Source organism: Pongo pygmaeus, chromosome 15, assembly GCF_028885625.2.
Source record: "Pongo pygmaeus isolate AG05252 chromosome 15, NHGRI_mPonPyg2-v2.0_pri, whole genome shotgun sequence".
In the NCBI taxonomy this organism is placed as follows: Eukaryota; Metazoa; Chordata; class Mammalia; order Primates; family Hominidae; genus Pongo; species Pongo pygmaeus.
In genome coordinates, this window is record NC_072388.2 from 29,991,395 (window position 1) to 30,004,809 (window position 13,415).

Here is a 13,415-nt window from a genome sequence, read left to right on the forward strand (position 1 = left end):
TGCATTCTCCCTCCCCAGGCACACAGATTCTCTGTGCCACACAGCTCTTGGGCGATGGGGGAAGGGTGGAGACCACAATTCAAGACTGTCTTTCCTGACCTTTTCAGTGTGTCTTTCAGTAATGTAAAATTGAAACCAGGTATTCTGAGTGCTCAACTGATTTTTGGTTCTTATGTAGGTTTTGTGTATGTGTGTAGAGAGTTGTTAAATTTGGTGTTCCTGCATTGGGGGCGGGGGTCAATTTTTGCAGCCTTCTGTTCCACCATCTTGCTTTGCTCTCTCTCTCTTATATTCTCAAAGCTTTATAGTTCTGTCTTGTACATCTTGAATTAATTTTTATGTGTGAAATAAGGGTCAATGTTTATAATTTTTGATAGTTTATACAGTTATGTTAGCATCATTTGTTTGAAAGACTTCCCTTTCCCTGAATTTATTTATATATTAGATAAAAATCAATTAACTATATGTGTATCATCTATTCTGGATACTCAGTTGTGCTCCATTGATCTGTTTGTTTAATCCTTACTGTAAAACCACATTGTCTTGATTATTATAGCTTTATAGGAGGCTTAAAATTAGGAAATGTGCGTTTCCAACTGTGTTTTTTCAAGATTGTTTTGGCTGCTTTAGTTTCTTTTACTTTTCTATGTATTTTAGATTCAATTTGTGCAGAAAAGCATGTTGGTACTTTTATTAGGATGATATTCAATATATAGAACAATTTTGGATGAATTGAGATCCTGACAACATTGAGTCTTCTAATCTGTGACGTTTTCCTACATTTTGTTAGAGCTTCTTTAATTTCTTGCAGTAATGTTTTATAGTTTTTAGCATATAGGTCTTCTTTTGTTAGATATATCTTTTATGTAATTTATATTTTTTGATCATCTTGTAAATTGAATTGTTATTTAAGTATTGAATTTCAAATTGTTTGTTGCTAGTGTACAGAAACATATACTACTGATTTTTGTACATTAACCTTGAATCCTGTGACTTTGCTAAATTTTAATAATCTAGTAGTTGTTTAGTAACTGTATTAGTATCTTGTGTGTACATTTATATTGTCTGCAAATAAAACAGCTTAATTTCTTCCTTTTCAATCCATTCCTTAAATTTCATTTTCTGGTCTTCTTATTGCCCTTACGTACTGCCAGTATAATGTTGAACACAGGATTAGAGTAGACATCCTGGCCTTTATCCTGATTTTGGTGGGGAAGAACTTTAAATATTTCGTTGCTATGAAAGAAGATAGCTGTAGGATGCCCTCTCTCAGGTTAGGAAGTTCCTTCCTGTTTCCTTGTTTCTTGAAAGTTTTTATTGTTAATCATAAATGTTGAATTTTTTCAAATGCTTTTCCCTCACCACTTATTGAAATGATCATATAATTTTTCTCCTTTATTCTTTTTAATTTGGTTATTTATTCTGACTGATTTTCTGATGTTAATTTTTTCTTGATCATATTTTAATTATAATGAGTAATATTGTAATTATAGTTGTCCCTCAGTATCTGTGGGGGATTGGTTCCAGGAACTCTATAGGTACCAAAATCCATGAAGGCTCAAGTCTCTTACATAAAGTGGTGAATGTGGTATTCGCATATAACCTACACACAGCCTCCCTTTAAATAATCTGTGTAATACTTATAATAACTAATACAGTGTAAATGCTGTGTAAATAGTTATTATACTGAATCGTTTAGAGAATAATGACAAGATACGTCTGTACATATTCAGTACAGATGTAACCATCCATCTTTTTCTGAATATTTTTGATCTGCAGTTGGTTGAATTCATGAATGTGGAACCCATGGATATGGTGGGCCAACTGTACTTTTACTACATTGCTGGATTGAATTTGCTAGTGCAGATATTTTGTTAGACTTTTGCATTAGTGTTTGTGAAGAATATTTGTTTGTAATTTATTTTTCTTGTAATATTTTTTTCAAGTGTTATATGAGAGTTAGCCTGGCCTCAAAAAGTAAGTTGGAAAGTACTTTCCTCTTCTGTTTTGTGAAATATTTTGTGTAAAACATTTATCAGTTTTGGTTTAAATGTTGGTATTTGATGGAATTTATCGGTGAAACCCAGGCTTGGAGTGCATTGTTTTGTTTTGGGTTGGGAGAACATTTTTGATGACTAATTCTATTCAGATTTTAAATTTTATCTTGTTTTAATTATGTTAAATTGTGTTTTATAGGAATTTGTTTTTTACTTTAATTGTATAATGTACACATGAAATTTGTTCATAATATTTTCTTATGTTTTTAAATGGATATGGGATGTAGCAGTGTTCCCTCCTTATTTCTAATGTTAGTAATTTGTTTATTTTTCTCTTTTATCCTTGATTGTTCTTGCCAGATGTTTATAAACTTTACTGGTTTTTTTCAAAAAACCAACTTTTCACCCTTAGACATTTTTCTATCATATGTTTGTTTCTTATTTCATTGTTTCTGCTTTTATCATTATTATTTCATTCCTTTCATTTATATCAGGCTAATATACCCTTCTTTTTCTAGCTCTTAAGGTAGGCAGTTAAATAATTGATTTAAAATTTTTTTTTAAATACAAGCAGTTAAGGCTATAAGTTTATCTCTTAGGCATTGCTTAAATTTTCACAAATTCTGATACGTTGGTGTTTTCATTGTCATTCAGTTAAAAGTAGTTTCTAGTTTCCTTCTTTTGCCTACAAATATTTTTGGTATGTTGTTTAATATCTGAACATTGGAAGATCTTCTTAATAACTTAATGGCATTGATTTCTAGTGTAATTTTGTTTTGGCTAGAGAATACACTCTGTAATATTTCAGTGTTAAAATGTTTTGAGATTTTCTTTTTGTGGACCAGCACCAGCATGTGATCCATCTTTGTGAATATTTCATACGCTTTTGGAACAACTGCATTTTTAAATTATTTTGGTTAATGTTCTGTAAATATGATTTAGGTCAGGTTGGTTGACAGAGTTATTCAAATTTTTTTGTAACTTTATTGATTTGTTTGTCTAGTTACTGTATAAATTAATGAGAGAGGAGTGTTAACATCTCCAGGTATGATTGTAAATTTGCCCATTTCTCCCTCTATTTCAATTTTTACTTAATATATTTTGGAGTTCTGTTATACTCTCATATGTTTTGAATTGTTATGTATTTGTGGTGAATTTTCCCTTTTGTTGTTATGAAATACTCCTCTATATCTCTGGTAAATTCTTCATATTGAAGTCTACTTTATCTGATACTAATATAGCCACATTTGCTTTTTTTAGGCATACAATTTCATGGAATTTTTAAATTCTTTTACTTTTAACCTTCTATTTCATTATATTTAAAGTGAGTCTCTTGATTTCAACATTTAGTTGTATCTTACTATTTTATCCAGTTTGATAATCTTTGCCTTTTAATTGGAATGCTTAGTTTATTTACATTTAGTATAATTATTAATGGTTGGGTTTCAGTCTACCATTTTGATTTTTTCCTCATATGTTTCATCTGTTTTTTCTTTTTTCTTACATTCTTTGAATAAATGAAATATTTCTTGAATTCCATTTAAATTCTCCATTAGCTCCTTAGCTATCTATCCCTCTTGGTATTATTATTCTATGACTGCTTTAGGGATTATCATATGTTTTCTTATCACAGTCTTCTTAAAGAAAAGTTAATATTGTGCTATTTAATATGAAGTTAAGAATGCTGTGTCTCAGTCCATTTAGTGTTGCTATAAAGGAATACCTGAGGCTGGGTAATTTATAAAGAAAAGAGGTTTATTTGGCTCACGGTTCTACAGACTGTACAAGAAGCATGGCACCAACATCTGCTTCTGGTGAAGGTTTCAGGCTGCTCCCATTCATGGTGGAAGGCAAAGGAGAGCCAGTATATGCAGAGATCACATGACAAGAGAGAGGAAGTGAGGCGGAGAGGAGGTGCTAGGTTCTTTTTTTTTTTTTTTTTTTTTTGACAACGAGCTCTTGTAGAAACTAATAGAGTGAGAACTCTCATTACTGTAAGGATGGCACCAAGCTGTTTATGAGGGATCCTCTTCCGTGACCCAAGCACCTCCCACTAGATTCCACCTCCAACATTGGAGATACAATTTCAACATGAGGTTTGGAGAGACATCTATCCAAACTATAGCACCTTGTAACAATACAGTACCATTCACCATCTCCTATATTTTATTGTGATATATTTTAACTATACATCCATTATAAATCTCACATACAGTGCTATAAAACTCATTTAGTCATCTTTTAAGCTAGTTAATAAAACAATCTTTTTTTTTTTTTTTTTGTGAGACAGGGTCTCACTCTGTCACTAGGCTGTAGCTCAGTGATACAATCTAGGCTCACTGCAACTTCTGCCTCATTGGTTCAAGCAATTCTCTTGCCTCAGCCTCCCAAGTAGCTGGGATTACAGGCCACCACATCCAGCTAATTTTTGTATTTTTAGTAGAGACGGGGTTTCACCATGTTGGCTAGGATGGTCTCAATCTCCTGACCTCGTGATCTGCCTGCCTCGGCCTCCCAAAGTGCTGGGATTACAGGTGTGAGCCACCGCGCCCGGCCGCCAAAACAATCTTTTTTATTTACCTATACACTTGCTATTTCAGTACTTTTTAAATTTTTCTTTAGATTTGAGTTTAATCTGGTATTGTTTTTCTTTATCTTAAAAATCTTCCTTTAGTTTTTTTTTTAATGGTGTAGGTCTGCTGATGATGAATTTTCTCAACTTTTATTTATTGGAAATGTCTTTATTTTTCCCTCTTTATTTTCACTGCATGTAGAATTTTGAGTTGACATTTTAAATACAAGTCTTAAATGATGTTCCACTGTCCTCTGACCTTCAACTGCTACTACCATAGTAGTAGTTTCTTTAGTTGTTCTGTGAGTAAGGTGGTTTTTTCTCTGGCAGTTTTCATAATTTCCTTGATATCTTTGGGTCATTTTTCTTGCCTATCCCTTAAATATTGACACTTTCCAGAATTATATCCATAGCTCAATAGCTAAGGGCATGGACTCAGAAGTCACATCTGCCTGAGTTTATTCCATTTTCAATATCTAATAGCTGTGTGACCTTGGGCAGAAACTTCTCTGAGCTTTTGTTTTCTCATCTGTAAATGGGGTTGATGGTAGTTACCTCATCATGGGGATTAAATGAGTTAATATGTGTCATATGCTTAGGAAACCTAGTGTCATGTACATGGGTTTTGTTATTTTATTTTATCTGGATATACTTTTTTTTTCACATTTTAACTTATCTTCAATTAAGATGCATTTTTGCAATTGATGGCTTTTCAGCATTGCTTTATCCCTGTATTGAAGTGGGGTCCTTTCGGAGAGGTTTTGTATTGTTTCTGCAGTCACCTGAAACGCTTTAACCTGAGGCAGTTTCAATTTAATTATCTGTTAGAAGTTTTGGGGACCACTCTGGTGGTATGAATACAGATTGGAAAGCTGCATGTATACCAACTGGTGGTTCATGTTGTTAAGCAGGTGTTTTCTCCCCTCTGCCACGGCCCAAGTTGAGAGATTTCTTTCTAAATTGTGGATTTATATATTATTTATCTTTGGTTTAAGATGATGTAGTCCTTTGGGATCCTAGCTTTATGTAGGATTCTCCTATTAGACCCCAATTTATCTTAGGTGTTTTTTTTCGTTTAGTGCTACACAAAATAATGATGCATCTTATAATTAGTGGTGTATTAGATTTGTTGATGTTACAATAGGTGTCAACATCGTTACCAGCATTATCGCTGAGACACCTCTTCTGTCATGGCTTGAATTAATATTGATTATAGTAAGTGAAAGTAATGAATTGAGGACTTCTCTTTGGTTAACATTCGTATTTGGAGGTGTGTGATTTAGTGGGAGGAAAAGGAGTTAGTAAGCAGGAAAAGAAGCAGTTCAAAAGACAGGTAAAAACTAAGGATACTAATGTGATGAAGATGAAAGGTTTGGAGCAATGGTTTTCCAACGTATCTGTATATTAGAATCATCTAGGGATTTTAAACAATTTTCAAATTTCAGCTCACACTTCAGACCAATTAAATTACAAATCCTGGGCATGTGACCCAGGCATTATCACTTTTGGAACTGTCCACCTGATTCTAGTCTGTGGACAAGTTTGGGAATCACTGGTGTGGAGAGTTTTAAGAATGATAGGTCAGGGAGAACAAGGTTTGAGATAGGGCAAGGGAATAATAGATGTTCGGTGGAAATTTGTAAACCTTAACTAGAACAGGGGATGAAAAAAGAGTATAGGGGTTTAAGAATACATTTATAACAATACTATGTAGGTAGAGGTGTATTGTACCTACATAGAGAGTATTGTATTCTAAAATAGGCCATTCAAGAATTTGGGGGCTGGGTGAGGGAAAGGAAAGGAAAATGGGATGGTAGCTTAAGGAGTAGTGGTATATCAAATTAAAGCCTTTTTTTTTTTCTTAAAGAGGACAGCCATACTTTTTACAAGGTAAAAGGATTCAGTGAAGAGGCAGTGAAAATTATAGAAAATGAGAGGATTGTTTTAAAAAATTATGAAAAAGGCAAAAGAGAATAGGATTAAAGGTCAGAGAGGTAAGTTATTTTTGAAAAAGAAGTTCTTCCAAATTTGCGTTTGGAATAGAAAAAAAGGGCAGATAAAGTAATCCCATCCTACCTGACACTAAAAAGAGGTTAACAAAAGGTATTCTTCCCAGTAGACGGGAAAAGATGGTGCATTTATTCAGTAGAGCAGTGATGCACAGTTTTTAGTGTTCATGAAAATTACATGGAGAACTGATTTAAAATTCAAATTTATAGGCTTTCTATTCCACTCTCCCACTTGAAGATTTTTATTCAGTAGGTCCCAGGTATGGCCAAGGAATTCACATTTTAATTAGATTATTCCAGGTGACTCTAATGCTGGTGGGTCTAAAATCGGGCTTAGGCATACAATGGTACAGAGGCAGTTCTTTTTAACTGTTTTCAGAGGAATTAAAAAAAAGAGGGATGAGGAGATGAATGATAGGACCCCTGTGTAGCAGCAAAGGCCTACTGGATGCTGAATATCAAAATTTTTACTTTTGCCAAGTTTTTATGACTGTTTTCAGTAACTCTTTGAAGCCTGCAAGGTGACATGGGTAAATCTTTTGTTAGACCTAGGATTAGTAACTGGTATGGCAGAAAGTCCAAAGGAGAAAATTATCTGGGAATTAATGAGTGGAACACTGAAGTCCTGGTTTCAAGAAAGACAGGTAGTCAAGAGGGATCAGGAGACTGGGTAAAATTGGAGAGATCAAATATGAAAATCACCTGGAATGAGGAAGAAGCAATTCAGTAGCTGGTGGAAGAAAAGGTGTGAAAAGTGAGAGATAAATTGGTTGTGTTCAGAGAAGGAGGGATATTAGAAAACTTAGGCTTTTCTAAAAAATAAAAGAATTTGGAAATGAGGTTATGTGAGGAAAATCAGGTCTCTAGTAAAGCAATAAAAATGTCAAGGATCAAGGTATCACACATTGGGAGCAGGGTTGCCAGGTAATATGTAGGATGCCCAGTTAAGTTTGAGCATCAGACACACAATGAATAATTTGGGATCTGCCTTTTCTCTATATCCTTGCCAGCATTTGCTATTGCTTTTCATAAAAACATGGAATGCTTCACAAATTTATGTGTCATCCTTGTGCAGGGGCCATGCTAATTTTCCCTGTATCATTTCAATTTTAGTATATGTGCTGCTGAAGTGAGCACTTGGGATCTGCCCATACTAAAATATTATTCAGTACGGCTGGGCACTGTGGCTCACACCTGTAATCCCAGTGCTTTGGAAGACCAAGGTAGGAAGATCACTTGAGGCCAGGAGTTTGAGACCGACATGTGCAACATCGCAAGACTCTTATCTCTACAAAAAATAAAAAACATCTGGGCATGGTAGCATGTACCTGTAGTCTTGCTATTTGGGAGGCTGAGATGGGAGGACTGGTTGAGCCTAGGAATTTGAGATTGAAGTGAGCTGTGATCATGCTGCTGCACTCCAGCCTGGGCAACAGAGTGAGACCCTGTTTCAAAAAAAAAATTCATTGTGTATCTCATATTCAGGCATAAATGACTTTGAGTTTCCTGTATAACTGTGTTTGAACTGTTTGAGTCCACTTATGTGAGGATTTTTTTCAGTTAACCACACTGGAAAATTTTTTGCAGATTTGGAACAACTTGAAAAAACTTGCAGATGAACCATGTATCTTAGAAATATCAAAAAATTAATAAAACATTACATATGTCATGAATGCATAAAATATATGTTGATACTAGTGTATTTTATTGTGTACTACCTAAAGTATACACAAATCTATTATAAAAGTTAAAATTTATCAAAACTTATGCATACAAAACTTACAGACTGTGCATGGTGCCATTAGCAGTCAAGAGAAATGTAAACAAATGTACAGATGTAGTACTAAGTTATAACTGCATAAAATTCACTGTACTACATACTGTACTGCTGTGATAATTTTGTTAGCTACCTCCTGTTGCTATTGTGGTGAGCTCAAGTGTTGTGAGTATCCACTTAAAATGCTGCATGCTGATGATCTCTGCATGAGCAGTTCATTTCTCCAATCAATTATTACAGTAAAAAGTTATGTCTTACAGTTTTCATGTATTTTTCATTGTGTTTAACATAATACTGTGAACCTTGAATAACACCATGGGACCATGTGAAGTGCCGCTAGTGATGCTGGAAGGCTCTGAAGAAGTAGAGGAAAATCACGACATGACAAAAAAAAGTTGAATTGCTTGATATGTACCATAGAATGAAGTCTGCAGCTACAATTGCTTGCCATTTCAAGATAAATGAATCCAACCTAAGGACCATTGTGAGAAAAGATAAGAAAATTTGTGAAGTTGTTGCTGCAGCTACGTTATCAGGCATGAAAACCTTGCATGTTTTGCCAAATACCTTTTTACTTTGTATTGAAAATGCAGCTTATATATGAGTGCAGGATTGCTATAGTAAAGTATGCCTGTAGACTCTAATATTATTCAAGAAAAAAATGAAGTCATTATATAACAACATAAAGCAAAAGATAGCTGAAGAATCTGAAGGTGGAGAATTTAATGCCAGCAAAGGATGGTTTGATAATTTTAGGAAGAGGTTTCCCTTAAAAAAATGTCAATGTAACAGGAGAGGCAGTTTCTGCAAGCCAAGGGGCAGCAGATGAGTTCATGGACATCATTAAGAAAATCATTGGGCTGGGTGTGGTGGTTCATGCCTGTAATCCCAGCACTTTGGCAGGCCGAAGTGGGCAGATCATGAAGTCAGGAGTTTGAGACCAGCCTGGCCAACATAGTGAAACCCCGTCTCTACTAAAAATACAAAAAATTAGCCAGGCATGGTGGTGGGCGCCTGTAATCCCAGCTACTTGGGAGGCTGAGGCAGGAGAATCACTTGAACCTAGAAGGCCGAGTATTGCACCATTGCACTCCAGCCCAGGCAACAGTGTGAGACTCCATCTCAAAGAAAAAAAAAGAAAAAAAAAAAAAAGAAAATCATTGAGGAGAAAGCCTACCTGCCTGAACAGGTTTTTTTTGTTTGATTTTTTTTTTAATTTTTGGGTTCAGGGGTTCAGATACAGGTTTGTTATATAGGTAAACTCATTTCAGGGGGGTTTGTTGTACAGATTATTTCATCACCCAGGTACTAAGCCTAGTACCCAATAATTATTTTTCTTTTCCTCTCCCTCTTCCCGCCCTCCACCCTCAAGTAGGCCCCAGTGTCTGTTGTTCCCCTCTTTGTGTCCATGTGTTCTCATCATTTAGCTCCTACTTATAAGTGAAAACGTGGTATTTGGTTTACTGTTCCGGCATTAGGTTGATCGGGATAGTGGCCTACAGCTCCATCCATGTTCCTGCAAGAGACCTGATCTCATTTTTTTTTTTAATGGCTGCATTGTATTCCATGGTGTATATGTACCATCTTTTCTTTATTCAGTCTACCATTGATAGGCATTTAGGTTGATTCTGTGCCTTTGCTATTGTGAGTAGTGCTGCAGGGAACATACATGTGTGTGTGTCTTTATGGTAGAATGATTTATATTCCTCAGGGTATATACCCAGTAATGGGATTGTTGGGTTGAATGGTAGTTTTGTTTAGCTCTTCGCAGAATCACCACACTGCTTTCCACAATGGTTGAGCTAATTTACACTCCCATCAACAGTGTATATATAAGCGTTCCCTTTTCTCCCCAACCTTGCCAGCATCAGTTATTTTTTGACATTTTAATAATAACCATTGTGACTGGTGTGAGATACTGTCTTATTATGGTTTTGATTTGCATTTCTCTAATGATCAGTGATGTTGAGCTTTTATTCATATGCTTGTTGGCTACACATATGTCTTCTTTTGATAAGTATCTGTTCATGTCCTTTACGCACTTTTTAATGGAGTTTTTTTTTTCTTGTAAATTTGTTTAAGTTCCTTACAGATGCTGGATATTAGACCTTTGTCAGATGCATAGTTTGTGAATATTTTCTCTCATTCTGTAGGTTGTCTGTCTACTCTGTTGATAGTTTCTTTTGCTGTGCAGAAGCTTTTAAGTTTGATTAGATCCACCTGTCAATTTTTGCTTTTGTTGCGATTGCTGTTGACATCTTTGTCATGAAATCTTTGCCATTCCTATGTCCAGGATGGTATTGCCTAGGTTATCTTCCAGGGTTTTGATAGTTTTGGGTTTTACATTTAAGTCTTTAATCCATCTTTAGTTGATTTTTACATATCATATAAGGAAGGGGTCCAGTCTGAATCTTCTGCATATGGCTAGCCAGTTATCCCAGCACCACTTATTGACTAGGGAGTCCTTTCGCCATTGTTTTTTTTTGTCAGCATTGTTAAAGATTAGATGGTTGTAGATGTGTGGCCTTATTTCTGGGCTCTCTATTCTGTTTCATTGGTCTATGTGTCTATTTTTGTACCAGTGCCATGCTTCGAACAGGTTTTTAATGCAGGTGGAATTGACTCATTCTGGAAAAAAAAATGCCACAGAGGACATTTATTAGTAAGGAAGAGAAGTGAGCACCAGGATTTAAGACAGGAAGGGATAGGCTAACCCTATTATTTTGTACCAGTGCAGTTAGGTTTATGATCAGGGCTGCCCTTATCTATAAAGCTGCTAACCTCTGAGCCTCAAAGGGAAAAGATAAACACCAGCTGCCAGTCTTTGGGTTGGACAACAATAAAATTTAGTGATAACCCCTTTTCTGGATTGGGTCCACTGATGTGTTTTCCTTGAAGTCAGGAAGTACCTTACCAATAAGGGACTGCCTTTCAAAATTGTTTTGATATTGGACAATGCCCCTGGCCACCTAGAACCATATGAGTTCAACATGAAAGGTGCTGAAATGGTCTTCTTGCCCTCAAACACAACATCTTTAATGTATACTCTAGATCAGGGGATTGTGAGGACCTTTAAGGCTCATTATGCTCTATGGAAAGGATTGTCAGTGCTATGGAAGAGAACCCTGGTGAGAAAAAAATCATGAAAAAGCTGTTAAAGCTATCAAGCCCAAAAGAAATTCCTGCTGGAGAAAAACTGTGTCCAAATGTTGTTCATGACTTCACGAAATTTATGACAGAGTCAATCAGGAAAATCATGAAAGAGATTGTGGATATGGCATAAAAGATGAGGGATGAAGGGTTTCAAGATATGAACCTCAGAGAAATTCAAGACCTTGTAGACACCACACCAGAGGAATTAACAGGAGACAACTTGTTGGAGATGAGTGCTTCTGAACCAGTGCCAAATGATGAGGAAGAATTAGTAGATGAAACTGTGCCAGAAGACAAATTGACATTAGACAACATAGCATAAGGGTTTTGATTATTCAAGACTGCTTTTGGCTTTTATGACATGGACACTTCTATGATGCGGGCACTGAAACTAAAGCAAACAGAGGAAGAAGGATTGGTACCATATAGAAACATTTTTAGAGGAAAAAAAGTCAGACAGAAATTACGATGTATTTCCATACACTAATACTGAGCCCCCTAAGTACTTCTCATGGGAAGAGCCAAAGAAGTTTGTCACTGCCACCCTTAAGACAGCAAGACCAGTCCCACCTCTTCCTCCTTTTCCTCAGCCAACTCAATGTGAAGATCACGAGGATGAAGACTTTTCTGGTGATCCACTTCCACTTAATGAATAGTAAATATATTTTCTCTTCCTTAATAACATTTTATTTTCTCTAGCTTACTTTATTGTAAGAATACAGATTATACTATAACACAAAATATGTGGTAATGACTGACTTGCTATTGGTAAGGCTTCTTATCAACAGCAGGGTATTAGTAAAGTTTTTTGGGAGTCAAAAGTTATATGCATATTTTTGGCTGTGAGGGGATCAGTATTTCTAAGCTCTGTATTGTTCAAGGGTCAATTGTACTATTATTTGCTAAATCTGATAACCCTAGATGGAAGTGATGTTTCGTAAAAAACACAGGAAGGTGGGGGTAAGAGTCAGGTTGGGAGAAGGCAGACATAATGATGCAGTGGAGCTGCACTGCTTGAGAATCAGTTTGAGGTAATATTAAGGGAATATATTTAGCCCAGAGTGGCAGGCTCGTGAGTAGTGGAAATGAGGCGAACATTAGAGTAGGAGGTGGGGTGAAGAATTATACCAGGACGGGGCAGTCTTGCCAGGATTGTTCCTTGTAATTTCATGAAGGAAGATGGTTTGTCATTGCCTTTATCAACCTCTGCAGCTTCTTCTGAAGGATAACTTATTTTTCAGGATACATGAAGTCTCTTGGTTTCAACTGGCCACTGTTCGGTAATCTGCATAATTTTACCATATGTCCTTCTAACCTCATCTGCTAGAAGGAAGGGAACAGATTGATTAATAAATATGGTATATGTTCATGAATGCATTTTGTGATGCCTTGGGAAAAAAGCATGTCAGGATATATATATTTTTTAAAGTTAAACTTTAGGATCTGTTAGGAAAAATAGGCAGATATATGCTAGGATGTTATTTTGAGTATTAGATTTATCAGTATGTATTCCTTTTTATTCTCCTGATATTTGAAACAATTTCCTTTTATTTTCTATTTTGACTTTAATAATTATAGGCATAAATATCTAATACATTTCACTCAATGAATAACTGATAATTTTAAATTTTTCTGTTATTTGTTAAGATTCCTGATTACTATTTTTTTCCTCCTGAATTGTGCTCCTGAACATAGATATAATTAGTTTAATGCAAATGAGAAAAGTCTTTTCTTAGAATCTTTATGTTTTAAAATATGTGATATTGAAAAAACCAATTTTAGTTATTAGACAAATAGCCACAGAAAGAAAAACTTCAAAGGCTAGTGTGATGTTAGCACCTGCTGGGGTCATAGTGTGAACCCTAGAGACCACGGATTTTGGCAGCAGTTTTAGTGCTTTTAGTTCA

The 13,415-nt window shown here is 35.4% G+C and overlaps 1 protein-coding gene and 1 non-coding gene across 8 annotated transcripts in view; one reads left to right on the plus strand and one right to left on the minus strand.

Annotated features, from left to right (window-relative positions):
- Nucleotides 1-13,415, plus strand: part of NUBPL (NUBP iron-sulfur cluster assembly factor, mitochondrial) — a 331,583-nt gene that overhangs the window by 135,306 nt on the left and 182,862 nt on the right. The window lies entirely within an intron of this gene.
- Nucleotides 7,609-7,715, minus strand: LOC129013499 (U6 spliceosomal RNA). Its single transcript, XR_008493959.2, has one exon. It is a non-coding gene; the product is annotated as a U6 spliceosomal RNA (small nuclear RNA).